This window comes from Ovis canadensis, chromosome 3, assembly GCF_042477335.2.
Source record: "Ovis canadensis isolate MfBH-ARS-UI-01 breed Bighorn chromosome 3, ARS-UI_OviCan_v2, whole genome shotgun sequence".
NCBI lineage: Eukaryota > Metazoa > Chordata > Mammalia > Artiodactyla > Bovidae > Ovis > Ovis canadensis.
This window is the reverse complement of record NC_091247.1, coordinates 180,540,103-180,567,674: the sequence shown is the minus strand read 5'-3', so window position 1 is coordinate 180,567,674 and position 27,572 is coordinate 180,540,103. Positions and strand designations below refer to the sequence as shown.

The window sequence follows — 27,572 nt, the reverse complement described above, 5'->3', positions numbered from 1 at the left end:
GCATAAGATACTGCAGGGAAATGAAGCCAACTGCTCCTAATGAATCTCTGTGGTTCCCTTGCATCCCTTCAGGTTGTTTCTGAAAATTCTGGGGCAGCCCCAGAGTAGAAGCAATCCTAACCATGAAAACAGCTTAGGCCTGCAGCATACGTCTTGCGGCCTGGGAGTTGTACCAGGGGGTTATTTTTATAACCTTCAATTTTGCTTCAGGGACCGAGGTTTGAAACTAGTGTATGGACTTAGATGAAATGAATCTGCAAGTCTCAGATGAAACCCTGAGACAGGTGGTCTCGCATCTGGAGCACCTAACCGCTATGACAAACTAAGTGCTTTCTCATCCTCTTTAAAACCTTGCTGTCAGTCTGAAAGAGGAAGAGGAAGCCAATGGAGTTTTGATGATGCTTACAAGTCGATTTCCTGCCTTCGTTCTCAAAGAGTTCTGCTGACCTCTTGGGCTGCCAGTGTCAGAAGCTACACCTCAAATACGAACGGTAAGAATATTATCCTACTGGTTGGTGTTTGCATCAGTTTCTCCGCAACAGCAGTCACCATGTGCTCTCTAAATTGCCTGATTCATCCTCTTGATGCTTGGCACACTGCTTTGCAGTGGTTTGAATTCTCCTTCACTGCATCTCAAAGGGAACCACTTGCTCTGCGCTTTCAGCTCCTCCTTTGCTTATTCTCTCTCATCCTCTGCTCCTCCTGTCTCCACTCACCCAGGCTCCCAAGTTGCGGACAGAAGCAGTAGAGCAGATGTAGGGGAAGTTTTGCAAGGAGGGCACTGCGGTAAGGGTAGTAAAGAAGGGAGGGTGCCTTTTCTCCCCCACCTAGGTCCTGATAAAAATTAGTCTTCATAGTAACCAGGCCCCGGTTCTCTGTTCCCACCAGCTCCAATGAGATCATTCCATCAACTCTCTGTGACGCATTTTTGGATCATCAAGATGGAAATCTATTGTTTCTTCTCTGTCCCAAAAGCTTCCCCTACCAAACCTGCTGTAAAACAAATGCTTCCTCTTCCAAAATGCCATGCTGTTTTTCTACTATGAAAAATGGACAAAAAGACTCTTCTGCTATAATTCTACCCTGTTTCAGTCTGAAAATCTCTGGAGATGTTTTTATTTTCACAATGTCTGAGGGAGCCTACTGGCATGAAAGGGCTTCCCAGGTGGTGCTAGTGGTAAAGAACCTGCCTGCCAATGCAGGAGACGTAAGAGACACGGGTTCAATCTCTGGGCTAGGAAGGCTCCCTGCAGGAGGGCATGGCAACCCACTCCAGTGTTCTTGCCTAGAAAACCCCATGGACAAAAGAGCCTGGTGGGCTACAGTCCATAGGGTCGCAAAAAGTCAGACACAACTGAAGCAACTTAGCCACACCCATGCACTGGCATTAAGGGGGTGGAAGGTAAGAAACCCTCCAAATCCTTGGGCTCAGCATAGTGCCTGTGCTTAACATGTTAATAGACACCTAACAAGTCCATTTAAGGATTGAGCAGAACAGGCCTGCAATTTCCCCTTTTAAAGTTTCCCTTCTTAAGGGAGTAATTTTCAGTGAGTCAGGCACACACACAAGTAGAGCAATTTCCTCACTTAGGAATGACAATTTGGGTGTAAATCCTCATTCTCCTTTTCTAAACTGCAACCTCCTGGAGGGCAGGGATGACGGCTCATATGCAGTCATTAGGGCTGTTCACAAATATTTCCAGGTCTTTTTATTCTGGACATGGGATAGTATTATACTTTCCTACACCTTTGATGTTAGCTATAATCAAATGATTTGCTTTGGCCAATGCAATATGATTGGAGGAGATGTGCGTCATTTCTGGGGGATGCTTAAGGGGCCAGGGTGCAAACCATCAGGCTTGTTTCCTCATATTGCAGTGACCATAGGTACCTGTAATGAGAGGGGGCCTCTGGGTGACTGAGTGACAGATGAGTTGTCTTCCTGCTGAGCTGTTGAGTGTGGAGACTCCAGTTTCATCGAGACTGGCTGATAACCAAATGTGAGCACAAAATAATTGATTGTTTTGTTAATTGTGCCACTGTGATTTGGAGGTTATTTGTTACTACAGTATAAATTGACTCTTGCTGACCGCTATTGTCTCACCTGGATTTTTTGAGGAAGATGAATAAAAAGTATCCCTACCTCTTTACCTCTGAACAAACTGAGAAATAAGATGAAAAGAAAGGTGAATGGAGGGCAGACTCTTAGCTTTGTTATTTGTTTAATCCGGAGAACAATGGATGAAGTCATCTTCCCACGGAAGGTGTAATGGTGGGTGGGGAATGCCTGCTCGGCCGAGACTCACAGCTTTATCAGGACACGTGTTCTAACCCCACTAGAGTAGGTGTATTAATTTGCTAGGCCTTCTATAACAAGCACTACATAGTGTGTGACTTGAAAAAAAAAAAAAATTCTTTTCTCATAGATCTGGAGGTCAGAAGTCCAAACTCAAAGATGCCAGGGAGGTTAGTTTCCTCCCAAACCTCTCTCTTTAGTTTGTAGATGGCAGCCTTCTACCTGTATATTTTCACATGGTCTTCCCTCTACGCATGTCTATGTCTTGATCTCCTGTTCTTATAAGGACACCAGTCATACTGAATTAGGGCTCGCCACAACGACCTCATTTAACCTTAATTACCACTCTAGAAACCCCATCTCCAAATATAGTCACATTCCAAGATACTGGGAGTTAGGATTTCAACATATGAATTTGGGGCGGAAGGGGGATGTGATTCAGCCCATTACAGCAGGCTTTTGAGCTGGCGTGGATGGCGTGCATGCTCCTACTCTTTGTGACCCCGTGGACTGTAACCCACCAGGCTCCTCTGTCCATGGGGTTCTCCAGGTAAGAATACTGGAACGGGTTGCAATGCCCTCCTCCAGGGAATCTTCCTAACCTAAGGATCGAACCTGCATCTCTTGCATCCCCTGCATTGGCAGGAGGATTCCTTACCACTGGCACCGCCTGGGAAGCCCCTGAACTGGCAATGCAGCTCCAAAGAGCCAAAAAGGAGGAGCTGAGACAAGCATGCCCATGAGAATCTCTGTAAACGTACTAGTCACAGGCACTCTTTCCAAATGGACCGATTGCCAGCCCCCACAACCAGTCCAAGGGTGATGTGGACTGGGTTCACAGGGACATTCATAAGACAAATGGTCTCTTTTGTGACATTTCTTACATTGTATTGGTTTTATTTATGTATTTAGTTGGGTTGCTCCTATTGTGTGATGTTACTCTTTAGTCCGTATGTCTATTTTCTGCCTGCTCTACCCTGGCTGTCCACTCAGCTAGGAGAAAGGGTCTCTCAGGCTCCTGACAACACCCGGCTTTGTCCCAGGCTCACTGAAGCTGCCTAACCAGGCAGTGGCAAATTGGGCCCTGGGTTTATTTTTGACTTTTGAGTTTCTTATACTGCACACAGGCCTGAGAAATAAGAACATGGTAGAGTAGAACCTGGGGAAGGAGACTTCGGCAGGCACAGGGCTGACAATTATCTCCCCAGGTAAAACCAAACCACTGTGAAAACAGCCATTGATCCCTGGGGTCCTCATGAGTATCAGATGGGTCTGCCAAGTCGCATGCTTCCCAGGTGGTGCCAGTCATAAGGAACCAGCCTGCCAAGGCAGGGAGATGGAAGAGACTTGGGTTCAATCCCTGGGGCAAGATCATGCCCTGGAGGAAGAAATGGCAACCCACTCCAGTAGTCTTGCCTGGAGAATCCCATGGACAGAGTAGCCTGGTGGAGTACCATCTATAGGGTTGCAAAGAGTTGGACATGACTGAAGTGACTTAGCACAAACGCACGCATGCCAAGTTCCACTGCCTTTGGGAAGGAAAACTGACTTGGGGGAACCAAGCCAAATGTGCACAGCTTTGCCACTGGAAGCCAAAATGGCCTTTTGAAAGATTAATGGGGCATTTGGCTCTCTGTATCTTAACAAGGGAGATGGAAAAAAGCTTTCTGAAAAATAGCAGTGGCTTCTGGCAGGGATTCCAGAGGAGGGGGCTGCAGCTGCAGGATGGCCCCCGAATACATTTTTCCTCAATCCTGGCTTTCTTTTTTCCCACAGTCTCTCATCATCCTGCTTCTCTTGCTTCCTCTTCTCGTTTCTTCTTAGGTGTTTGGCCGCCCCCAAGTGATTTCTGCCTTTCCTTTCATGTGCCCTGTCATCTGACCTTCTGCTTGTTCACATTTATCAGGAGCAGGGGGTGGGAGGGCACTTTGTATGGTGGAGAGACACGGGTTTTGGAATATAGCCTGGCTTTCAGCTCAACTCTGCTACTTTTAAAATTCATTTATTAACTTTGGGCTGTGCTGGGTCTTCATTTTTGCTGCGTGAGCTTTTCTCTAGTTGTGGCAAGCAGGGGCTACTCTATAGTTGTGATGGACTGGTTTCTTGTTGTGGTGGCTTCTCTTGTCGTGGAACATGGGCTTTAGAACACATGGGCTTCAGTAGCTGTGGCAAGTGGGCTCTGTAGTTGTGGCTCCCTGGCTCTGAGCCAGGGTCAATAGTGTGACTCTTCGGCTTAGTTGCTCCGCTTCATGTGGGATCTTCCCGGATCAGGGATCAAACTCATGTCTCCTGCATTGGCACGCAGATTCTTCACCACTGAGCTAACAGAGAAGCCCCTGCTACTTTCTAAAATGTGTACAATGGACATGGATTGTAGTGGACTTCCTTTGTGGATGGCACTCATAAATGTCATTCCCTACTGAAGGTGATTCTGGTAGAGGTGTCAATCAAGGGGCATCATCTGCCCCATTCCATCGGTGGGCACGTGATTGGAGCATGCAATCCCACTTGACTCAGTAGCTGGTCCAAGGCAACCAAGAAGGGCCAGTTGGAATGCTTCTAGGGCCAATTGAATGATCACTCTGTGTTATAAGCTCAAAAGACCATGGAAACCTGGGACTTCAGGGAGGCATCTTCCCTCCTGGTAGAAGAGAGGTGTTCTGAGGGTGAAGCAACACAGAACAAAGCAGGGTCAAGGACAGGGCGTGGATGGGGCACCTGGATCCAGGGGAAAGCAGGATCAAGCCCTGAACCTTTCCTCTACTTTTCCACATAAGCCACTGTGTTGCTGTTGTTGTTTTCTTGAACTAGTTTGAATTTGGTTTCTGTCTCTTGTAACTAATGGAGCCATAATGATCACACTGTGACTTTAGGTAACTTATTTAACCTCTTAGGATCTCAGTTTTCTCACCTACAAATAGACTCCCTGACCTTGTGCCCCACCCCCTGTTTAAGTGGGGTCTATCCAAAACAAAATATGCTTGCCTATGAAACTTAGCACAGCTTCTCATAATCATTTCTACGTAGACTTTTCTCCCACTAGACTGAGAGCTCAGGGATTGTGTCCTATTCAACCTAGTATTTTCAGCACTTGCCCTGGGATGTAAAAGGAGATCAACAGATGCTGATTCACTCCCATTTTTCCCTTTCCTTCTTTTCTTCTTTCGAGTCTCCTCCTCGCTAGCTAAAAGCATAGCTCTTACTTCTTTTCTTTTCTTTCTTTCCTGGGCCAAGTTTCCAGCCAGTTTCCCTTTGTCCTCCTGCAAGTAAGTTTTCACACCTGGATACTTGGTGTCTGTGCAAAAATTACGGTCATTAGTAATTGCGTGCCCAGGTGGTGCTGTGAAGAAGGTCTTTTTCAACTGTCCTTGCCAGGGAAGGGGCAACTGGCCAACTGTGCCCACAAGTGGCTAGTTGCTACAAGTATTGCAAAGCTTTAACAACTAGAAATAATTGCTAGCGTGAGAATTAAGTCCAGACAGAGGTCATTTGAGCTTGGTGTTAAAGTGACAATTCATGAAGTTAGTCACACAGACTCCCTTTCTTCCTTCTTCCACTCAAGTCTAGCCCTTTTCTTAACAAGGGACATTTTTGATATTGCATTCCTGGAACATTCCCACACAGACACGTGGTTATCCCAGGGTGAGCATGGTGTCTAGCAAATTTCTTTCTCCTTTTCTCCATACCAGTCCCTTCTTCTGGCTTTCTGGGTTAGGTAAACGGCACTGATGTTTTTTTCAGGAAGCAGGATCTCCACCTAGTGATCATGTTATATTCCTTTTACTTTGTTCCCTAGTCAAGAATATTTATCACAAATCCACCTCCTCTTTGACTGCCATCACCCTAATGTAGGACCACTTACCTCTCACCTGTGTTGTTTTAGGAGTCCTCCAGTTGCTCCCTTCCTCTCTAGTACTTTGCCAATCAGTACAACCCTTTACTTCCTCACTCTAACACTTTCAAGGGCTCCCCACTGACAAGTGGTTCAAGCAAACTGGTTTCACTGTGGAATTCAAGATGCCCTGCAAAGTAACTCAAGCCAACTTCCCAGCCCCATTTCCTTTGTTCCAACCAAACTATTTCACATCCTATTCCCTGCCTGATCTGTTCCTGTGTTTGCTTTGCTGCTATTTCTGCCTTGAATACCTTTTTTTCCTGTTAGAAACCCAAGTATTTTCCCAGGACGAATTCCTATGCTGTGGAATGGTCTTCCTTCCGTGACACCATAGAAGGAACTGACCAGTGAGGAGAACACTCTTGTAGGTTTACATTGCCTTGCATTTGATGAGTTTGATGGCTGGTCCTATTTCACCAGCTTTGACTCCAGACGGCATCTTATTGTCTCCAAGCATTAATATCATCGTCAAAAGACAAGCATTTCCATCCCAGAGAAAGTGAAAGTCGCTCAGTCATGTCCAACTCTTTGTGACCCCATGGACTGTAGTCCATGGAATTCTCCAGGCTAGAATACTGAAGTGGGTAGCCTATTTTTTCTCCAGCAGATCTTACCAAGCCAGGAATCGAACCAGGGTCTCCTGCATTGCAGAGAGATTCTTTACCAACTGAGCTATCAGGGAAGCCAGGAGTCTTCCAGAATAACAGCCAGTGTTTAGTGAGCACTTCTTCTGTGCCTCTGTGCTTCCCCTGTGCCAAACTAAGAGCTTTCCACAAATTTATGAGATAGATGGTTATTACTTCCACTCGACAGCTGAGAAATCATGCTTAGAGAGGTTAACCTACTTACTGGAACCATCGCTAACAACAGGTAGTTCTTCAGATTCTAAAGCTCATACTTCTCACTCAACACGTGCTATAGTTATCACACAGAGCAAGGACTGAGGGCAGTTACCATTGATGCTAACTGTCTGGAGGATTATCTTTGGTCCAAGTTTTTTGCCTCTGAGGATGACCACTTTCCTGATGAAAACTCATGCCCTTTATACGTTTGCAATCTAAGTCAGTCTTCGTTACTTACGTGATGATCACATTTCATACATTCTTGTTTCCAAAATAATTGTTTTTATTGCTATTGAAAAGTGAGATTGATGATCATGCCTAGGGATTTTCAGTTTTTCCTATACCATCTCTGACTATAGAAAATAATCTGAAACATTTGCAATTTCCCTGGAAACAAGTACTGAGACTAGTAAGACAGACAATCACCTGCTTATGATTTCACTTTTTCGAGCCACTTTTCTCTAAATTTATGTATTTTGGAAAGAACTAGAAATTACTGAAGCCTCTGACTCATGGATGCTCTCAAGCCCTTCAGCCTTTGGGTCATGCTTGTTTTTTAATGTAAAATCAAACAACATGAGGCCTCAACATTTGAAAATAGCAGAAACTAGTCAGCTGTCAGAAAACAGAAAGCAGTTGAAGAAAAATTTTAAAAGTCTTTATACATATTAATTATAGACCCTAAGGGTCAAAAATGGGAAAACGAACAACGACAGAATGAGAGGCAAGCTGTACATTAATCAGGGTGATGCTAGGTTCTGCTGCACCAACAAACTCCCAGATCTCAGTGACTTTCACATGAAAATGTATCTTTTTCACATTGAGAACTCCTTTCCAAGCAATGCTCCAGGGAGCCAATATGCTTTTATGTTAAGATTCCAATATCTCAATACATAGTTTCTGTGGTCACTGAGTTGGAGAAAGGGAGAACCAAAGAGTCATGAAGGAGCTTGTTGATACCTCTACCTGGAAACGATGCATGAGACTTAAGTTTGTGGTCCACTGAAAGTGAAAGTCACTCAGTTGTGTCCGACTCTTTGCGACCCCATAGACTATACTGTCCATGGAATTCTCCAGGCCAGAATACTGCAATGGGAAGCCTTTCCCTTCTCCAGGGGATCTTCCCAACCCAGAGGTTGAACCCAGTATGGTCCACTAGCCAGATACAATTATATGGCTTTGCCCCCAACTTGCAAGGCTGCTTCAGAGTATGGAAGAGCTCATGCATATTAGGTAAGCAATCAGTGCTCTATCAAGAGGCCAGGGCTCAGGTGGTTTAACATACTTCTTCTTTTTTAAAAAATGTTATTGAAGTATAGTTGATTTATAATGTATCAATTTCTGTTGTACAGCAAAGTGATTCAGTTATGCATATAAATATTCTTTCTCATATTATTTTCCTTTATAGTTTATCACAAGATATTGATTATAGTTCCCTGTGCTGTGTCGTAGGACCTTGTTGTTTATCTATCCATTCATTCTATATATCTGGCATCCAGTCTCATCACTTCATGGCAAATAGATGGAAAAACAATGAAAACAGTGACAGACTATTTTGGGGGGCGGCCAAAATCAATGCAGTGGTGACTGCAGTCATGAAATTAAAAGTCGCTCAAAAAATAAATAAATCAATCAATAAAAGTCGCTCATTCCTTGGAAGAAAAGCTATGACCAACCTAAACATCATATTAAAAAGCAGAGACATTACTTTGCCAACAAAGGTCTATCTAGTCAAAGCTATGGTTTTTCCAGTAATCATGTATGAATGTGAGAGTTGGACTATAAAGAAAGCTGAGCACTGAAGAATTGATGCTTTTGAACTGTGGTGTTAGAGAACACTCTTGAGAATTCCTTGGACTGCAAGGAGATCCAACCAGTCCATCCTAAAGGAAATCAGTCCTGAATATTAATTGGAAGGAATGATGCTGAAGCTGAAACTCCAATACTTTGACCACCTGATGCAAAGAACTAACTCATTGGAAAAGACCCTGATGCTGGGAAAGATTGAAGGTGGGAGGAGATGGGGACAAAAGATGATAAGATGGTTGGAGGCATCACCGACTCAATGGACATGAGTTTGAGCAAGTTCTGGGAGTTGGTGATGGACAGGGAAGCCTGGCGTGCTGTAGTCCATGGGGTCGCAAAGAGTCAGACACGACTGAGCAACTGAACTGAACTGATTCTATATATAATAGAATTTAGCATACTTTTAATTCATTGACTAGGTAAGTTCCTAAAATTTTCACCTTTAGACTCTTGTACTTTCTATAGCAGAAACTGAAGCTGAAGAAACTCAGAAAAGAGGTAGCAAAGAAGAATAGCACTGTCTTCTATGATTTGAATTTAATCTCTCTAGCAGACAAATTGAAATTTACACTTGTATATCATTTTAGAGGCTTTAATACCACACAACAGTCTGGCAACCAATATTCTAGTCCCAGTGATTTCATGAACTAACCTGTGACCTTGAACGTCTAACTTTACTTCTTTGATTCTCAGTGCTCATCAGTACATTGAGAATCACGAGCCATATGCTTCACCAAGTTACTGTGAAGTTCACATCAGATGTCGGAAATGCTTAGCAAAGTGCTCAGCTCATGTTAGGTGCTGAAATGTTTGTTGAATGAATGTTGTTGTTCAGTCACCAAGCTGTATCCAACTGCCTAGTGACCCCATGGACTGTAGCCCATCAGGCTCCTCTGTCCATGAGATTTCCCAGGCAAGAATATTGGACTGGGTTAACATTATCTTCTCCAGGGGATCTTCCTGACCCAGGGATCAAACTCACATCTCCTGGATTGGCAGGCAGATTCTTTACCACTGAGCAACCTGGGAAGCCCTGTTGAATGAATATTCATGAAGAAATTAACTGCTGTCTATTGAATCTAAAAGAAGCTGCTAAGTCATGTCTGACTGTTGAGATCCCATGGACTGTAGCCTGCCAGGCTGCTCTGTCCATGGCAATTTCCAGGCAACTATATTGGAGTGGTTTGCCATTTCTTTCTCCAAGGGATCTTTCTGACCCAGAGATCAAACCCAGGTCTCCTGCCCTTCAGGAAGATTCTTTACCAACTGAGCTACCAGGGAAGCCCATTAAGAAGCTGCTACCATCATGAAATGAGACATAAATGGTATGAAGGGCACAGGATCATTTTAGTCATTCAGAATGTCAGGATTAGTGAATTCACTCCTGTGGGGGACTGTTTCAAAATAAAAGTAATTCATTCTACTTCATTGAGCTATTATGAAACTCAAATTAGATATCTGTGAAAAGGCTGTGTAAACTGTTAAATACCATGTAAATGTAAAGTACTGGTATTAATAATATTGGGATAAGGGCTGGCTTCACAGGGGTATGACCTGTGTTGTGGTCATACACATCCCCATACTTAGAAGGGTCTCACTCTTGGCTTAACAATCTGTGTGTCACCACTTTGAAATTCTTAATAATTTTTGAACAAGAGGCCCCCCCATCCTCACTTTACCCTGGGCCCACAAAATTATGTAGCTGATCCTGGTCAGGACTTAAAATGCTACTTCTTTTTGTCAAAATAAGGGAGTTAGGGTTAGAGATGCTTTTTTCCAGTCCCTTGCAGTCCTAAAATTATATGGTTCTAAAAAATACTCCAAATGTACCATTTTTGTGTTTTTTAAAAAACTCTGCACCATTCTTCTATTTCTAATCAAACATTTTGTCAAGTATCAGTTATTTCTCACAAACTCTCAGTCTTTTTGTTTCCACTCCTGTGAAGTCCTAGGAAGAGATTTCATTTTCCCCTCAAGATTCAGTCTACTTAGCAAAAATCCTTAGAGACAATTTCAATTTTGTTTCAAAGTATGCTGTGTGCATACTTCATGGTCTGCACACTAGACTGAAGACTAGTATTGAGTAATATATTTCGTGCTTCTGCAAAAGAACAAGTTTTTAAAACATCTAGTTTGGGTTCATGTTTGGGAACGCATGTAGGAATTAAAGATTTTTAAATTAAAAAAATTAGAAAAAAAATAAAACATCTACTTTGGAAAGAGAACTTTGGAGTCATGGTGTTTTGCTTCTAAAACAGGGAAGCTGCGATGTAGTGGAAAATGTAGAAGACGGCATTTATAGATTTATAGATTTATAGATTATAGATTATAGATTATAGATTATAGATTATAGATTTCTGTTCACATTCTCGTTCATCAGTTACTGTGCACATGAGCTGAACCAAGTTGCTTAAATCTCTCTGAGTCTTTGCTTCCTCATCCATGAAGTGGGGCGACACAGGGTGGGGGCAGGTAGAATCAATTCCATAGGATTCTGAGGGCACGATATGAAAATAATATTCTTGTAACACCTTTTAAGTTGTGACATAGCCACAGAAGAGACTAACACATTACAGAGTTGTTTTCATTATAAAGAACTTCATCCCATGAATGAATTCATCAACCATGAAACCGAAAGAACTAAAATGACACCCTGCACTAATTCTCCGTAATATCATAGTGCTTAGCTCCACAAATTTTCCTGAATTAGGTAGCAAACAGGCTATTTTGTTGATGGATTTTCATTTAACAAGTATCTTTTGAATATCCAATGGGAGCTTGGCACTCTGCTAAGCACACACCAAGAATTCTGGTATTAGCTCAAAATCGGACAGTCTAAAACTACATAGCATGTCCATCAGCAGATGAATGGATAAGAAAGCTGTGGTACATATACACAATGGAGTATTACTCAGCCGTTAAAAAGAATTCATTTGAATCAGTTCTGATGAGATGGATGAAACTGGAGCCGATTATACAGAGTGAAGTAAGCCAGAAAGAAAAGCACCAATACAGTATACTAACACATATATATGGAATTTAGGAAGATGGCAATGACGACCCTGTATGCAAGACAGGGAAAGAGACACAGATGTGTATAATGGACTTTTGGACTCAGAGGGAGAGGGAGAGGGTGGGGTGATTTGGGAGAATGACATTCTAACATGTATACTATCATGTAAGAATTGAATCGCCAGTCTATGTCTGACGCAGGATGCAGCATGCTTGAGGCTGGTGCATGGGGATGACCCAGAGAGATGTTATGGGGAGGGAGGTGGGAGGGGGGTTCATGTTTGGGAATGCATGTAAGAATTAAAGATTTTAAAATTTAAAAAATAAAAAAAATAAAAAAAATAAATAAAATAAAACTACATAAAAATAAATCTACATAGCAACTATGCTTAGTCATAACTATTTCATCAGCAAACACTTAATGTATATCCACTATATGCCAGGCCTATACTATGCAGATTTTTTAAGAATAGTTAAGAGGTGCTATCAGAGAAGGCAATGGCGACCCACTCCAGTACTCTTGCCTGGAAAAATCCCATGGACGGAGGAGCCTGGCAGGCTGCAGTCCATGGGGTCGTGAAGAGTTGGACACGACTGAGCGACTTCATTTTCACTTTTCACTTTCCTGCATTGGAGAAGGAAATGGCAACCCACTCCAGTATTCTTGCCTGGAGAATCCCAGGGACAGAGGAGCCTAGTGGGCTGCCTTCTATGGGGTCGCAGAGAGTAAAAAGTGACTTAGCAGCAGCAGCAGCAGCAGCAGCAGCAGCAGCAGAAGCAGCAGCAAGAGGTGCTATGGGGATTATAACAGAGATCAATTAAGTCTTTTTTTTTTTAAATGTAGAAATGAGGGGAAAGAAAGTTAATGTAAAAACTGGAAGCAGAAATTCTCAGGGAATTACTAGCAAAATGCTATGATGGGCCATCCCAATTTGGAAGGATAACCCCTGGGCCAGGGATAAGATGAGTAAGTGAGAGAAGTAAAATATTAAATATTAAAATAAAGTAAGAAATTATGTGCTGATTGTGTACAATAAAGAAAGATTTATAAATTTCTCCAAAGAATCTCAAAAAGGAGAGAGTAAAAGGACCTAGGATGGAAGAAATCTGAGGGAGATAAAAGGGGGATACGGGGTTTGGGGAAAGGGAAGAAAGAGAATGAGGCAGGAAGATGCTGAAAGAAAGGCCCTGAGAGGAGTCCACTGAGAAGCTCCCAATGGCAGGAATTACTGCTGCTTCCAGCTGTGACACTTGTGCACTGCATGACTCTAGGAAGAGGTTATCAGCTTCCAGTTCACATAGTTATAAAACAATTCCTCAGATGGTAATAAAAAGCTCAAGGAAAAAAAAGCTTGTTTTTCTAATTCACACATCATCTGGGCTAGCAGGAGGTATGCTGGCTAGGGGAATTTTGAAAAGAGCTGCAATTTTATATTGCTTCCAGCAATATAGTCCTTACTCTTGGGCATCACCTCCAAATATTCCCTAAATTTATACTATACAGAATTTTCTAGTATGGATGGGACTTTGAAAAACTCAAGGGAAAAGGTGAGTTGGTGGTGGTTAGAAAGGAAGAGCTAGGCAGGGAGATATTGGTAAGAGCTCAGGAACTCAGCAGAGGCCCCAGATTACAAGGTTTGTTTTGCCCCATGGCAGGCACAGTGAGCAAAACACACTGAAAGGCCAGGTTTGCAGCAGAGAGGGCCTGAACATTGAATGATACAGAAACGCTGCAGCAGCCATTCAGAATGCAATCCAGTGTGACCGTGTCATCCATGACTCAAATTAAAAAAAAAAAAAAGCTACTTCCCAGATGTCACTGGATCATTTTTTCAAGAGGGTAGATAGAACTAAATCCAGCAAGAAACTAGAACCTGTGCCATCCACCTCAGGCATGATGAAATTGCAGCTTGCTGACGATCTTTCAGCTCTACCATCTCTCACCTCCTCTCCCACCTCTAGTCAGTAACTCTTCTCACCTGTTCACTGGATGCCAGTCCCTGCATGCCAGCTGTTATACTGTACCACTGCACTTTTCAAGGCACTGTACTGTAACATTAGAAATGTTTTCTTTAAAAAAAAAAAGGAAGAGAGAAAGCGGTCTTACTTGAAAGGCAGCTGGGCAAGGAAATGAGAGGACTAAATCTCAGATCCACCTCTGAGAAGGCAAGGGATTCGGGTATCTCTTGGATGATGCATGAAGAAGCAGGGTGGCCTGAGACATGGGGAGCGTGGGGAAAGGTGATTGGAAAGAGGTGTCCTGATCATAGTTCTGGGTGGGTGCAACTCAGCTACGGGTCTCTGCACCTTCTGAGGGTGGACTTCATGGTCTTCCTGTCTCCAGAGGTCATCCAAGGGACACTCACACATGACCAAGGGTTCGTTGACCTATCCAGTCTTAACTATCCACTTTTAACTGGCTCAGCTCAAACTGGCTCAGCTGACTCCAAGTCCCTAGAAGACAACTTGGGCAAATATATTATTGTTGAAGTGAAGTGCCACTTGGAGGATGTGCAAGTCTTAAAACAACCTCGATTAGTGAAGGCAGGTGAAACGGATTTCACCCACTGTCTCACTAATCATGTTAGGTGTGTTTTTCACACGAGATCCCCCGCTGCCCAACAGATACTCAAGCCATTCTGTTGGCCCTTCCTCTTTAAAAGCACACATGAAATGGGGCTTATTGTTCAATAGCATTCGACTCTTTGCGACCCCATGAACTGCAGCACACCAGCCTTTCCGTCTCCTGGAGCTTGCTCAAACTCCTGATCATTGCGTTGGTGATGCCATTCAACCATCTCATCCCCTTCTCCTTCTGCCTTCAATCTTTCCCAGCATCAGTCTTTTCCAATGAGTCAGTTCTTCTCATCAGTTGGCCAAAGTATTGGCACTTCAGCTTCAGCATCAGTCCTTGCAATGAAATGGGGCTGCTGCTGCTGCTGCTAAGTCACTTCAGTCGTGTCCTACTCTCTGTAACCCCATAGATGGCAGCCTACCAGGCTCCTCTGTCCTTGGGATTCTCCCGGTAAGAACACTGGAGTGGGTTGCCATTTCCTTCTCCAATGCATGAAAGTGAAAGGAAAGTCATTCAGTCGTGTCCGACTCTTCGCGACCCCATGGGCTGCAGCCTACCAGGCTCCTCTGTCCATTGGAGTTTCCAGGCAAGAGTACTGGAGTGGGTTGCCGTTGCCTTCTCTGGAATGGGGCTACTGGTTCTTAAACTCTCCCTATCCACTGGGTATGGTCAGATACCCATACCCAGTATGGAAAAACCATAGCTCTGACTATACAGGCCTTTGTCAGCAAGGTAATGTCTCTGCTTTTTAATACACTATCTAGGTTCATCATAGCTTTTCTCCCAAGGAGTAGGCGTCTTTTAATTTTGTGGCTGCAGTCACCATCTGCAGTGATTTTGGAGCCCAAGAAAATAAAATCTCACTGTTTCCATTGTTTCTCCATCTATTGGCCATGAAGAGATGGGACCAGATGCCATGATCTTCATTTTCTGAATGTTGAGTTTTAAACCAGCTTTAAAAAGTTGAATTTTAAACATTGAGCTTCTAAAGCTGGTTTAAAAATCCCTTAACTTAAGGTAAAAACACCTAAACACTGATGCCTCTCGCATCAGTGGTGATGAAAAGAAAACAAAGCAACCCAACAACAGCAGCAAAAGTCTCCTTGAATGCAAGCAAGAGCCATAAAATGGAGGAAATTACTCATGCAAAGGTCCCTTTTCTTGTCCCTGAACTCTGGGGGACCTTCAGAACTGTAGGGGACCCCAGTTTAGGCCATCGTTTTCTGCAGAGGGAAAACACAGGCCAGTCTAAATGGTTTCAGCTGCCGGGGCCCAGGAGCTGTCCCAGCATTCCACAGCACAGGCTCTCATTTCACTTGAAATCACAGACTTCCCCACCCCTCACCACCCTCAGAATTTGTAATCTAGATTCGAAACCACATGTCGTCATGCTGATCATTTTTTCCTGAGATTGTCAAACTTTTGCAGCTAATTATCAGTTGGAGTCAGTGTAACAAAACCTGCGTTTCTATGCTGGATTTTATTAAAATGCCTCTGATATCAGCAGGGGCTGCGGTGAACTTGCTGCTAGTACATGCAAGGGGGTTTTTCCTTTCTCTGAGAGGAAAGCCCCAGCAGGTTTTATAAATCAGTGCTCTTAACCGGAATGGCAGAGACTTACTGTAAGTAAGTGCTATCACTTCCGCTTTTAAGAAACAACTATTTCCTGGCTTTTCAATTAGGAGGGCTTTGGGGGGCTATGAAGGAAAATGTAATATGTAATAAATATACTAAGGAACAAGCCTGATTAATGACAGCTCAGAAGATTCCTTTAAGTGGATGCCTCATAGCCCAGGAATCTGCATTTACTGGCATCCTCTGAAAAACTAGTTTTCATGAATGCTATAAAGAATACTCAGAATCCCAGAAAGCCCCCAGAAAACTCACTTTGAACTCTTGCGTTTGGCTCAAGATTAAAAGTTCAGGCTCTATTACAAAGCCACAGTCATCAAGACAGTATGGTACTGGCACAAAGACAGAAATATAGATCAATGGAACAAAATAGAAAGCCCAGAGATAAATGCACACACCTACGGACACCTTATCTTCGACAAAGGAGGCAAGAATATACAATGGATTAAAGACAATCTCTTTAACAAGCGGTGCTGGGAAAACTGGTCAACCATTTGTAAAAGAATGAAACTAGAACACTTTCTAACACCATTCACAAAAATAAACTCAAAATGGATTAAAGATCTAAATGTAAGACCAGAAACTATAAAACTCCTAGAGGAGAACATAGGCAAAACACTCTCCGACATAAATCACAGCAGGATCCTCTATGATCTACCTCCCAGAATACTGGAAATAAAAGCAAAAATAAACAAATGGGATCTAATTAAAATTAAAAGCTTCTGCACAACAAAGGAAAATATAAGCAAGGTGAAAAGACAGCCTTCAGAATGGGAGAAAATAATAGCAAATGAAGCAACTGACAAACAACTAATATCAAAAATATACAAGCAACTTATGCAGCTCAACTTCCAGAAAAATAAACGACCCAATCAAAAAATGGGCCAAAGAACTGAATAGACATTTCTCCAAAGAAGACATACGGATGGCTAACAAACACATGAAAAGATGCTCAACATCACTCATTATCAGAGAAATGCAAATCAAGACCACAATGAGGTACCATTTCACACCAGTCAGAATGGCTGTGATCCAAAAGTCTACAAGCAATAAATGCTGGAGAGGGTGTGGAGAAAAGGGAACCCTCTTACACTGTTGGTGGGAATGCAAACTAGTACAGTCACTATGGAGAACAGTGTGGAGATTCCTTAAAAAACTGGAAATAGAACTGCCTTATGACCCAGCAATCCCACTGTGGACATACATACCAAGGAAAGCAGAATTGAAAGAGACATGTGTACCCCAATGTTCACTGCAGCACTGTTTATAATAGCCAGGACATGGAAGCAACCTAGATGTCCATCAGCAGATGAATGGATAAGAAAGCTGTGGTACATATACACAATGGAGTATTGCTCAGCCATTAAAAAGAATACATTTGAATCAGTTCTAATGAGGTGGATGAAACTGGAGCCAATTATAGAGCGAAGTAAGCCAGAAAGAAAAACACCAATACAGTATACTAACACATATATATGGAATTTAGAAAGATGGTAATGATAACCCTGTATGTGAGACAGCAAAAGAGACACAGATATAAAGAACAGACTTTTGGACTCTGTGGGAGAGGGTGAGGGTGGGATGATTTGGGAGAATGACATTGAAACATGTATACTATCATGTAAGAAACGAATCGCTAGGCTAGGTTCGATACAGGATACAGGATGCTTGGGGCTGGTGCACTGGGTTGACCCAGAGAGATGATGTGGGGAGGGTGGTGGGAGGGAGGTTCAGGGTTGGGAACTCATGTACACCTGTGGTGTATTCATGTCAATGTATGGCAAAACCAACACAGTATTGTAAGGTAAAAAAATAAAAATAAAAAAAAACAAAGTTATTGTCAACATCAAAAAAATAAGATAAAAAGAACAATGGGAAAAAAATAAAATAAAATCGGCCTTGAAAGGTGGAATAGGCTAAAAGACACTGAAGTGTAAAGCAACTAGACTCCAGTAAAAAATAGTACTGGAAGAAATAATCAAATATAATATTATATATCACTTTCCCTTTTCACTCTCATGCATTGGAGAAGGAAATGGCAACCCGCTCCAGTGTTCTTGCCTTGAGAATCCCAAGGACGGGGGAGCCTGGTGGTCTGCCGTCTATGGGGTCACACAGAGTCGGACACGACTGAAGTGACTTAGCATGCATGTATGTGGAACATTATTGATAACTGCAAAATATTGAAAATAACTTAAATGTTAAAGCATAGAAGAGTGGCTGGATTATCTATGGTTCATCCACACACATAACATGCAGCTTAAAAAAGAATGAAGAACTAAGGGCAACATGGGATCCCAGACTGGGTTATGGAGTAAAAGGACATGAAGTGGAAAAACTGGTAAAATTCAAATAAAGTCTATAGTTTAGTGGGGGAAAAAAAAAAAAGAAGACTGAATGCTGTTAGTGTCCTGGTATCATCTGCATTGAAAACTGCTGTGAGGACAAGGGGACAGTCTTGCCTAGGGTTCAACTTCCACTGCAGGTGATATGCTAAGGATGGAGGGAAAGGGGAAAGAGAGGGAGAGAAGGAACACAGCTTAAGACCTAGTATTTTCTTAGGACTTCTGAGCCTATCAACACAGAACATTCTAGAAGAGGTCATCAGACCTGAACACACCTCCCAGATCACTCTCATTTATACCCATGCCTCTCTTCTTCCATCCCCGATCATAGAAAACTAGGTTTCCCTTCTGTCTGACCCTGTGTTCTCCTCAGCTTTTCCAATATGTTACTTCACCACATTCTCAGCTGTATCTGCATCTTAATCACTCTGGCTTCTTGTCTCTAGATGCGTTCAAGTCCCCTTCATTCTGAAAGTGATCCCACCCCTCCTTTTTTTTTTCATCATGGCTGAATCCAAAAATATGCTGCCTGCACGTTCTTAACCCGTCACCCATTGCAATCTGGCTATCTTCCAGCACCTTTCTCACTGAAACTTCTAAGAATCACCACACATCTTCCTAAAAATCTCTCTTCAATAATTACCGTAATTTACCTTTCTGCTGCCTGTGATTATTTTCATACTGACCTTCTTTCTTTCTACCAGTTTTAGGATGATGCCTTCTCCTTCTGCTGATGCTTCCAAATGCTCATTTCCCAATGTCAGTTCTTCTTGGGTGGTCCTTTAATAGCAGACTCATCACAGAATACCACTCTCACTTTCCTGTAATGTGAGTTTCTTTATTGGTAAAAAGAGGATGATGTTGCTGGTGGGAATGTGAAGTGATGCAGCCACCTTGGAGTTATTATTTGACCCAACAGTTCCATTCCTAGTACCTACTCATAGTCTCAAAGGAAATAAAAACATATGCAAACACAAAATCTTGTATACAATTGTTCATAGCAACATGATTCATAATAGCCAAAAAGATAGAAACAATACAGATGTCATCAACTGAAAAATGAAGTGTGGTATATCCACACAATGGAATAGTGTGTGTGTGCTCAGTTGTGTCCGGTTCTTTGCGATCCCAAGGACTGTAGCCCACCAGGCTCCTCTGTCCATGGGTTTTCCCGGGCAAGAATACTGGAGTGGGTTGTCATTTCCTACTCTAGAGAATCTTCCTGACTCACAGATCCAAACTGTGGCTCTTCAATCTCCTGCATTGGCAGGCAGATTTTTTTTTACCACTCGTGCCACTTGGGAAGCCCACTGGAATATTACTTAATCATAAAAAGGAATGCAGTACTGGTGCATGCTATAGCTGGATGAACTTAAAAACATGCTACAGTATGAATGAACTTTGAAAACATGCCACAGCATGAATGAAGCAAATCACAAAAGACTACATATTATAATATATAATTATAATCATATTATAACACAGTTACAATACAATTATATGAAATAGAATTGAAAAATTTAGTGTCTTAAAACAGCAGCAATTCTACTTCTCACAATTCTATAGATCTGCCATGTGGTTCTTCTGTGTCATGTAGCAATGGCTGGGGTACAGGAGGTGGGGGGGCCTGGGAGGTCTAGATGTCTCATTCACATAGCTATCAGTGGGTGATGGTCACTAGCTGGTTGCTTGGCTGAGACCATCATCCAGGAGCTCCTGTTCTTCTCTACATGGGCCTATCCATATGGCTGCTTGAGCTTCCTCATATTATGACACCTAGTTACCAAGAGCACTCCCAGTCTGCCAACCCAACATGCAAGTACTTACCAAGCAGCCACTTTTACATTGTGCTTGCCAGTTCTCTACAGAGTCCACATGGCCAAGTCCAGAGTCATTGTTGGAAAGGCTGAAACAGACTTGAATGCTGAGAGTCATGGTTTATTGAGAATCACCATAATAACAGGCTTTATGAAGACAAAAGGGACACATATCACGCAAGTTTTAGAGAACAATGGAAACTTTTCTTCCTCTCTGACCAGCTAGTTATTATGGTACCTTCTCTGTAGGACACCTACAAGCCATAGAAAGCAAGCATTTATCACACATAAGACTAAACGCTTATCCCATTTCTGGGTGCTAGAAATCCTTTACAGAGATATGACTAAACCTGGATCTAAGGAGCTTATGGTCATGTCAGGGAGACAGGTATGTAATTACACAACTATAAAACAGTGTGATGATAGAATAAAAGTGCATATCTTCAAGTCAAATTTGGAACCCAGAAGAGAGGGCTCCGAAGTCTGCTTGACAGAGGAGAAGGAGGCATTTCCAGCTAAACAAGGGCAGGGGAGAATCATTGTAGACAGAATGAAACAGCATATACCATCATGACAGTCTCTGCTAGAATTACAGTTCAGTGCTCTGCTGTGTTGTGTGTGTGTGTGTGTGTGTGTGTGTGTGTGAACTGTTATTTAGAAGACATAGCTGGACAGGTATGTGGAGACCAGATCAGGCAGGATCTTGTATTCCATGCTAAAGTGTACCAGGCCCTCATTACCACCCCCATAGGGTATGCAGATCCATGGAAGACTTCATCAGAGGACCAGAGAGACTGGCTTGTCCATTATGGAGATTGGCTGACTCCACACCCTTCCTTGGTTTGGGGTTTATTTGCTTCTTGCCATTTTTGTAGTGTAACTCAGTGCTTCTACAAACTCCCCACAAAGAATAATCCCCTCCACAAAACACTAAGAAGAAATAGGGATTTTTGCTACGTTTTTACCATGTAGAGATTTCTACATCTCTTAAAAAACCAAAGGCCTTATTGTGAGACTGCAAGAGGAGTCACATTCAAAGGATACAATTCCTCCCAGTCCCACACTGGCTGCCAGCAGTATCCCCATCTCTCTCTGAAAACTTTTTCTTCAAGACCTTTCATTTCCTCTGACTATTGGAGCCTCATGCTCCCCTCCTCCTCTGCTTCACTTTCTTCCTCTTTCTCATACAGAACAACTGAGAGTGATCTCAACACTTCCATTCCCATCACGTCACTCATCAAAAGAAACTTGTCAACATCAGTATCTTCATATATCTTGAAAGGCATCAGAGAGTATTAATTATATAATTAAAGTGTCAGTGTCTATTTCCACTGTATCTTTAAAATCTCACTTTTGGAAGCAGTATAAAGAATAGATTGAGTTGGGAACAGATTGAGACTAAACAGAAAGACCAACAAGGAAGGGCATGCATTAGCAAAGAAGAAGTAGCAGCGAGTCTGAAACAGGTCTGTGAGATGGAGGTAGAAAGGGCAGATACCATGATAGTGAGTAGGTAGAATCAAGTGGATCTTGCCACTCAGTTTGCATAACATTCACTAAAAATAGCAGCATTACTCCTTCAAAAAAAGAATAGGATTTGTTAGGATTTGGGACTATTTGTTGAGCCAGAGCTAGAACAGGAACTAACACTGTGATAGGAAATTAACTGGGATGTGGCTTCGTTGAGCCTCTCAACTCCCCACATCAGCCATATTGAAAATATCAGGGATGACAATACAGTATGAGACTGATTTTTTAAAATATCAGATCTCAGTCATTCACATAGGTGCTGGCCTCCAAGTCACCATGGGCACCTGTCACTTATTCCAACAATGCTACCATTGTTGAAATCCTTTCTGGGCTCCCCTTTCTATCTGCATTTGGAGCCAGGATATGAGACACCCAATAGTCTGGCTTCATTACCTAATAGTGACTTTTTATTTTTCCTCTGGATAGCTTTAGCCACCTCAAACGAACAACCAAATTGCTTTCCAGACACCAAGACTAAGCCATTAATTTAGGAAAATAACTTGGGACTGGAGAACAGAAGAGCTTCAGCTGAGGCTTATGGTTGGGAACGCGGCCACAGCCAACAAATTTGTCACAAAGAGACGCCGGGCCTGTCCTGCCCGCCTCCTCACCCCCAACTTCCCGAGCCCTGCACACCATTAGAATGTAATCCAGGCAACTTCCTGGATTACCTACGAGTGTGACGTGACCCTTCATTCCTGCTATTAGAGAAGCAAAAGGGATTCAAACAGAATAAGAAAGGACACAGGAAGCTGGAAGTGAGCTTTTCTCCAAAAGGGCCACTGCTGGTTTGCAACAGGATAAGGCTGAGAATGTACTTTCCTTTAGTGGACTCATTGGTCATCACCAGGATCTGCCTTTACCAGAGAAGCGTGGGCATTTTAAAGCCATTCTGGCTCAGGGGGAAGTCTGGGTATGTTCAGTATGCACTCAATAGACATTCCTCATTGTCAAAAAAAAAAGAAAGAGAAAAGAAAATATCAGTAAGTGAAGCTATTAGTAAGTCAATGAGTTTAATACATGAGAAGTGAGAAACACAATGCCAAACTATAAAATTTGCTCAGTGTTAAATAAATGATCTGGAAAATCATGGGGACTGGTTGGTTTTGTTGTCATTTTTCAATGGAAAAACACATAGCACATAAACTACCATACACTGGCCACCGATCCGGCTGTTTCTACAGAGCTGCTAATTTCGGATGATTGCCTTTATTTAGTTAACATAGATATATATAGCACATACCACATTCCAGACACTGTTGGAAGCATCTTATAAATACTAATTCTTTTAATTCTGATATCAGTCTTATGAGTGAGGCGCTCCTATTATTTTTAAGTTATTTATGCATTTTAATGATTCATTGCTAAGATGTACTTTTTTAATTAACTGAACGATTGTGAGTCCCAATCATATTTAATTATAAAGCTTCCCATGTACTTTCGTTTTTTATTTTTAATATACATTTTTATCGAATATAATTGCTTTATTGAAAAAAACTAGCACAACAATGTATGGTACTCTTATTTTTACCTCTAGCTCACAGATGGAAAACCTAGAACCTAGAGAGGCTAAATAGCCCACCCAAGGTCACTCAGCTAGTAAATTGTAAGTGCTGTGCTCCTAACTGCCATAGTTTTCCACCTTCCAAAATTTAACTTTGGCAGCCTTTTTGTCTCTGGTACCACTGCCTACATCCTGAAATTTTTTTTTTTCTCCCAGGGGTTTTCTGGAGTGGATCAAAGATAAGCTGGTCCTTGGGTCCCCTAGATAGAAGAGGAAAAACAAAACTAAACTCAACTAAGAACATAATCTGAGTTGAAGATACCTCAGTGATCATTAACCCAGGCATTGCCAAACATTTTTGTCTTTAATAAATATTCTTCTTATTATTTTTGCCACATCTGGCTTATGAGATCTTAGTTCCCTGGGCCATGAAAGTGAACATGCTGAGTCCTAACCACTGGACTGACAGGAAATTCCCTAAACCTTATTTTTAGAATAGGTTTAGGTTTATATAAAAATTGTATAAATGGTAGAGTCCCCATATACCCCACAGTCAGTTTGCCCTATTTTTAACATCTTATTTTAGTATGGTACATTGTTCATAAATTATTAACCGTAGTTCACTCTTAATTCAAATTCCCTTGTGTGTGCGTGCATGCTCGGTTATGCCAGGCTCCTCTATCCATTGGACTTTTCAGGCAAGAATACTGGAGTGGGTTGCCATTTTCTCTTCCAGGGGATCTTCCCATCCCAGGGATCAAACCCTCGTCTCCTGGGTTTCCTGCATTGCAGGTGGACTCTTTACCCACAGAGCCATCAGGGAAGCCCCAAATTCCCTCAGTTTTTACCTTTTTTTGTCCCAGGATCCCAACCAGGATCCACATCCCATTTAATAGGCAAGTCTCTTTAGCTTCTTCCTGACTATGAGAGTTTCCCAGACCTTTCCTCTTTTGGATGACCTTGACAGTCTTGAAGAGGATTTTGTAGAATGTTCTTCATTGTGATTTCATACAATATTTTTCTCAGGTTAGATTGGAGTAACAAGTTTTGGTGTGGGGTGGGGCTGAGAGACCACAGAATAAAGCACGATTTTCATCACTTTGTGTCAAGGGGACATACTATCAATATGATTTTACTGTTGTTGATGTTGACCTTGATCTGCCTGCTAATCCCTCAATCTATGTTTTATTTTGGTCTGGTTTCACCTTGAACCTTCAGACTATGTTTTTCCTTGCCTTTTAGCATGGTTTGTAATTTTTTCTAGAGAGCTGTGTATGATGTACCAGGTATTAGGAACTGACGCACATGGGCCTAAATCCTTACTAAAGGGTGAGGATTCACGTTAATCTGGCTACAAGTTGGTCTGTGTTTGGTGTTTCCTGGGGATTTCGGTGTCATAAGCTTCGAATTCCTCTGTTGTCCTTTCTTTGTGTCCCCGTTGTAGCCTGGTTTGGGTTTCTCTCTGAACCTCCAGATCTTAGGGTTGTAGTTACCCCTGAAAACTCACCTGTTTGATAAGTCTAAGAAAAGTCATTGGTTTTCAATTAATTCACCTTTTTCTTTTGTTGTAATGATCATAGTCCATGACTGGAAAAGGTCAGTTTTCATTCCAATCCCAAAGAAAGGCAATGCCAAAGAATGCTCAAACTACCCCACAATTGCACTCATCACACATGCTAGTAAAGTAATGCTCAAAATTCTCCAAGCCAGGCTTCAGCAACATGTGAACTGTGAACTTCCAAATGTTCAAGTTGGTTTTAGAAAAGGCAGAGGAACCAGAGATCAAATTGCCAACATCTCCTGGACCATTGAAAAGGCAAGAGAGTTCCAGAAAAACATCTATTTCTGCTTTATTTACTATGCCAAAGCCTTTGACTGTGTGGATCACAATAAACTGTGGAAAATTCTGAAAGAGATGGGAATACCAGACCACCTGACCTGCCTCTTGAGAAACCTATATGCTGGTCAGGAAGCAACAGTTCGAACTAGAATAACAGACTGGTTCCAAATAGGAAAAGGAGTACGTCAAGGCTGTATATTGTCACCCTGCTTATTTAACTTCTCTGCAGAGTACATCATGAAAAACCCTGGGCTGGAGGAAGGACAAGCTGGAATCAAGATTGCCAAGAGAAAAATCAATGACTTCAGATATGCAGATGACACCACCCTTATGGCAGAAAGTGAAGAGGAACTAAAAAGCCTCGTGATGAAAGTGAAAGAGGAGAGTAAAAAAGTTGGCTTAAAGCTCAACATTCAGAAAATGAAGATCATGGCATCTGGTCCCACCACTTCATGGGAAATAGATGGGGAAACAGTGGAAACAGTGTCAGACTTTATTTTCTTGGGCTCCAAAATCACTGCAGATGGTGACTGCAGCCATGAAATTAAAAGACGCTTACTCCTTGTAAGGAAAGTTATGACCAACCTAGATAGTATATTCAAAAGCAGAGACATTACTTTGCCAACAAAGGTCCGTTTAGTCAAGGCTATGGTTTTTCCAGTGGTCATGTATGGATGTGAGAGTTGGACTGTGAAGAAAGCTGAGCACCGAAGAATTGATGCTTTTGAACTGTGGTGTTGGGAAAGACTCTTGAGAGTCCCTTGGACTGCAAGGAGATCCAACCAGTCCATTCTAAAGGATATCAGTCCTGGATGTTCATTGGAAAGAATGATGCTAAAGCTGAAGCTCCAGTACTTTGGCCACCTCATGCGAAGAGTTGACTCTTTGGAAAAGACTCTGATGCTGGGAGGGATTGGGGGCAGGAGGAGAAGGGGACGACAGAGGATGAGATGGCTGGATGGCATCACCGACTTGATGGACGCAAGTTTGGCTGAACTCCGGGAGTTGGTGATGGACAGGGAGGCCTGGCGTACTGCAATTCATGGGGTCGCAAAGAGTTGGACACGACTGAGCGACTGAACTGAACTGAATGATCGTAGTGATGATTTCTAAGCCCCTTACTTGTTGAAGCTAAGCCAGAAGTCTTCCAAATATTTTTAAGAGTAGAAACCTTTTCCAGATGGACTCTCATGTAACTGGGCTGGGTCTCATCACTGTGCAGCCCAACCCAGTCCTAGCGCTCGAGCATTTTCCATCTGCACTTCCATGGTCTTGTTGAGTGTCTGGGGACCCACTTGTCTCTCATGCTGTGTTTCAGGAGATTCGCAAGTGCTCTAGGTCATTCAGTCATGGGGTGTCCATGTGAGGAAGTAAGAATTGGACTCAGAAAGATCTTCAGGCATGGGCAGGAATCTCTTCAGCTGGAAAATCCAACAGAAATGGCCAGATAGATGGTAGAAGGACCCCAGCAAACATTAGTGTGAAGAGGAGCCCATGGGGTTTCTTCCATGTGATGGTGGGTCATGTTGCTTATGAGAGGGAGGCATTTTGGTCCTCAGGCTCTGCTTGGCCCCCATGAGGCTCCTTGGTGCTGGCCATTCTTTGGCTCTGATCTCTAGTTGTATACATTCTCCACTCTCTCTGTCAAGACTTGGTTCTCTAGTCTAACACTTTGAAGTCATCCTTGAAAATCATGTTCTATCCTCTTCCCTTAGCTCTACTGTAACCCAGCTGACCCTCAGCCCCCAAGGATGGTGGGATGAGGGCTCTGGGGTTTCCTCCAGCCTCTACCACTCATGTCCTTGAATGAAGTCTCCATTCTGCTCCCAATGTCCTAATTATTAAGAATCTTTTTTTCTTAAACGTGACTTCACAAAGCAAAGGCTTTGACTTCCTGAATTAGTATTTTGGACATTGGCATTGACATCCTAAAGTCAAACTGAAAATTGATAGTTGTTCTAATTTTTAAATTTACTCTATAACCTTCTCAGCAGGCTTCCCCGGTGACGCAGCTATGAAAGAATTGCCTGAAATTCAGGAGATGAGCAGGAGACCCTGGTTCAATCCCTGGGTTGGGAAGATCCCCTGGAGAAGGAAATGGCAACTCACTCCAGTATTCTTGCCTGGAGAATTCCATGGACGTAGAAGCCTGGCCGGCTACAGTTCATGGTGTTGCAAAAGAGTTGGACACAACGGAGCAACTAAACAACAACAACAATAACTTTCTCAATATTCCATAAAGCAATTTAAATGCTTTCGACTAATTAGGGAAAAAGTCCTGGATTCATACAAAGAAATACTGAATCAAAAAAACAAAGATAATTACTTTAAAATATTTTTTCTCTGTATTCCTTCAGATGGTGACTGTGTACATGCGTGCGTGTGTGTGTGTGTGTGTGTGTACAAACTCTGGTTGGAGGGGGATCTAGGGTTCTAGAGCCTGGCACACCTAGCCTTCTCCACCACTTTCCCAGTCCT

General features: G+C 42.5%; 1 long non-coding RNA gene across 1 annotated transcript; it reads left to right on the top strand.

The window, feature by feature from the left end:
• On the top strand, positions 1–27,427 carry LOC138438308 (uncharacterized). The gene is made up of 2 exons (XR_011256288.1): positions 1–491; positions 27,086–27,427. It is a non-coding gene; the product is annotated as an uncharacterized lncRNA (long non-coding RNA).
• The last annotated feature ends 145 nt before the right edge of the window (positions 27,428–27,572 follow it).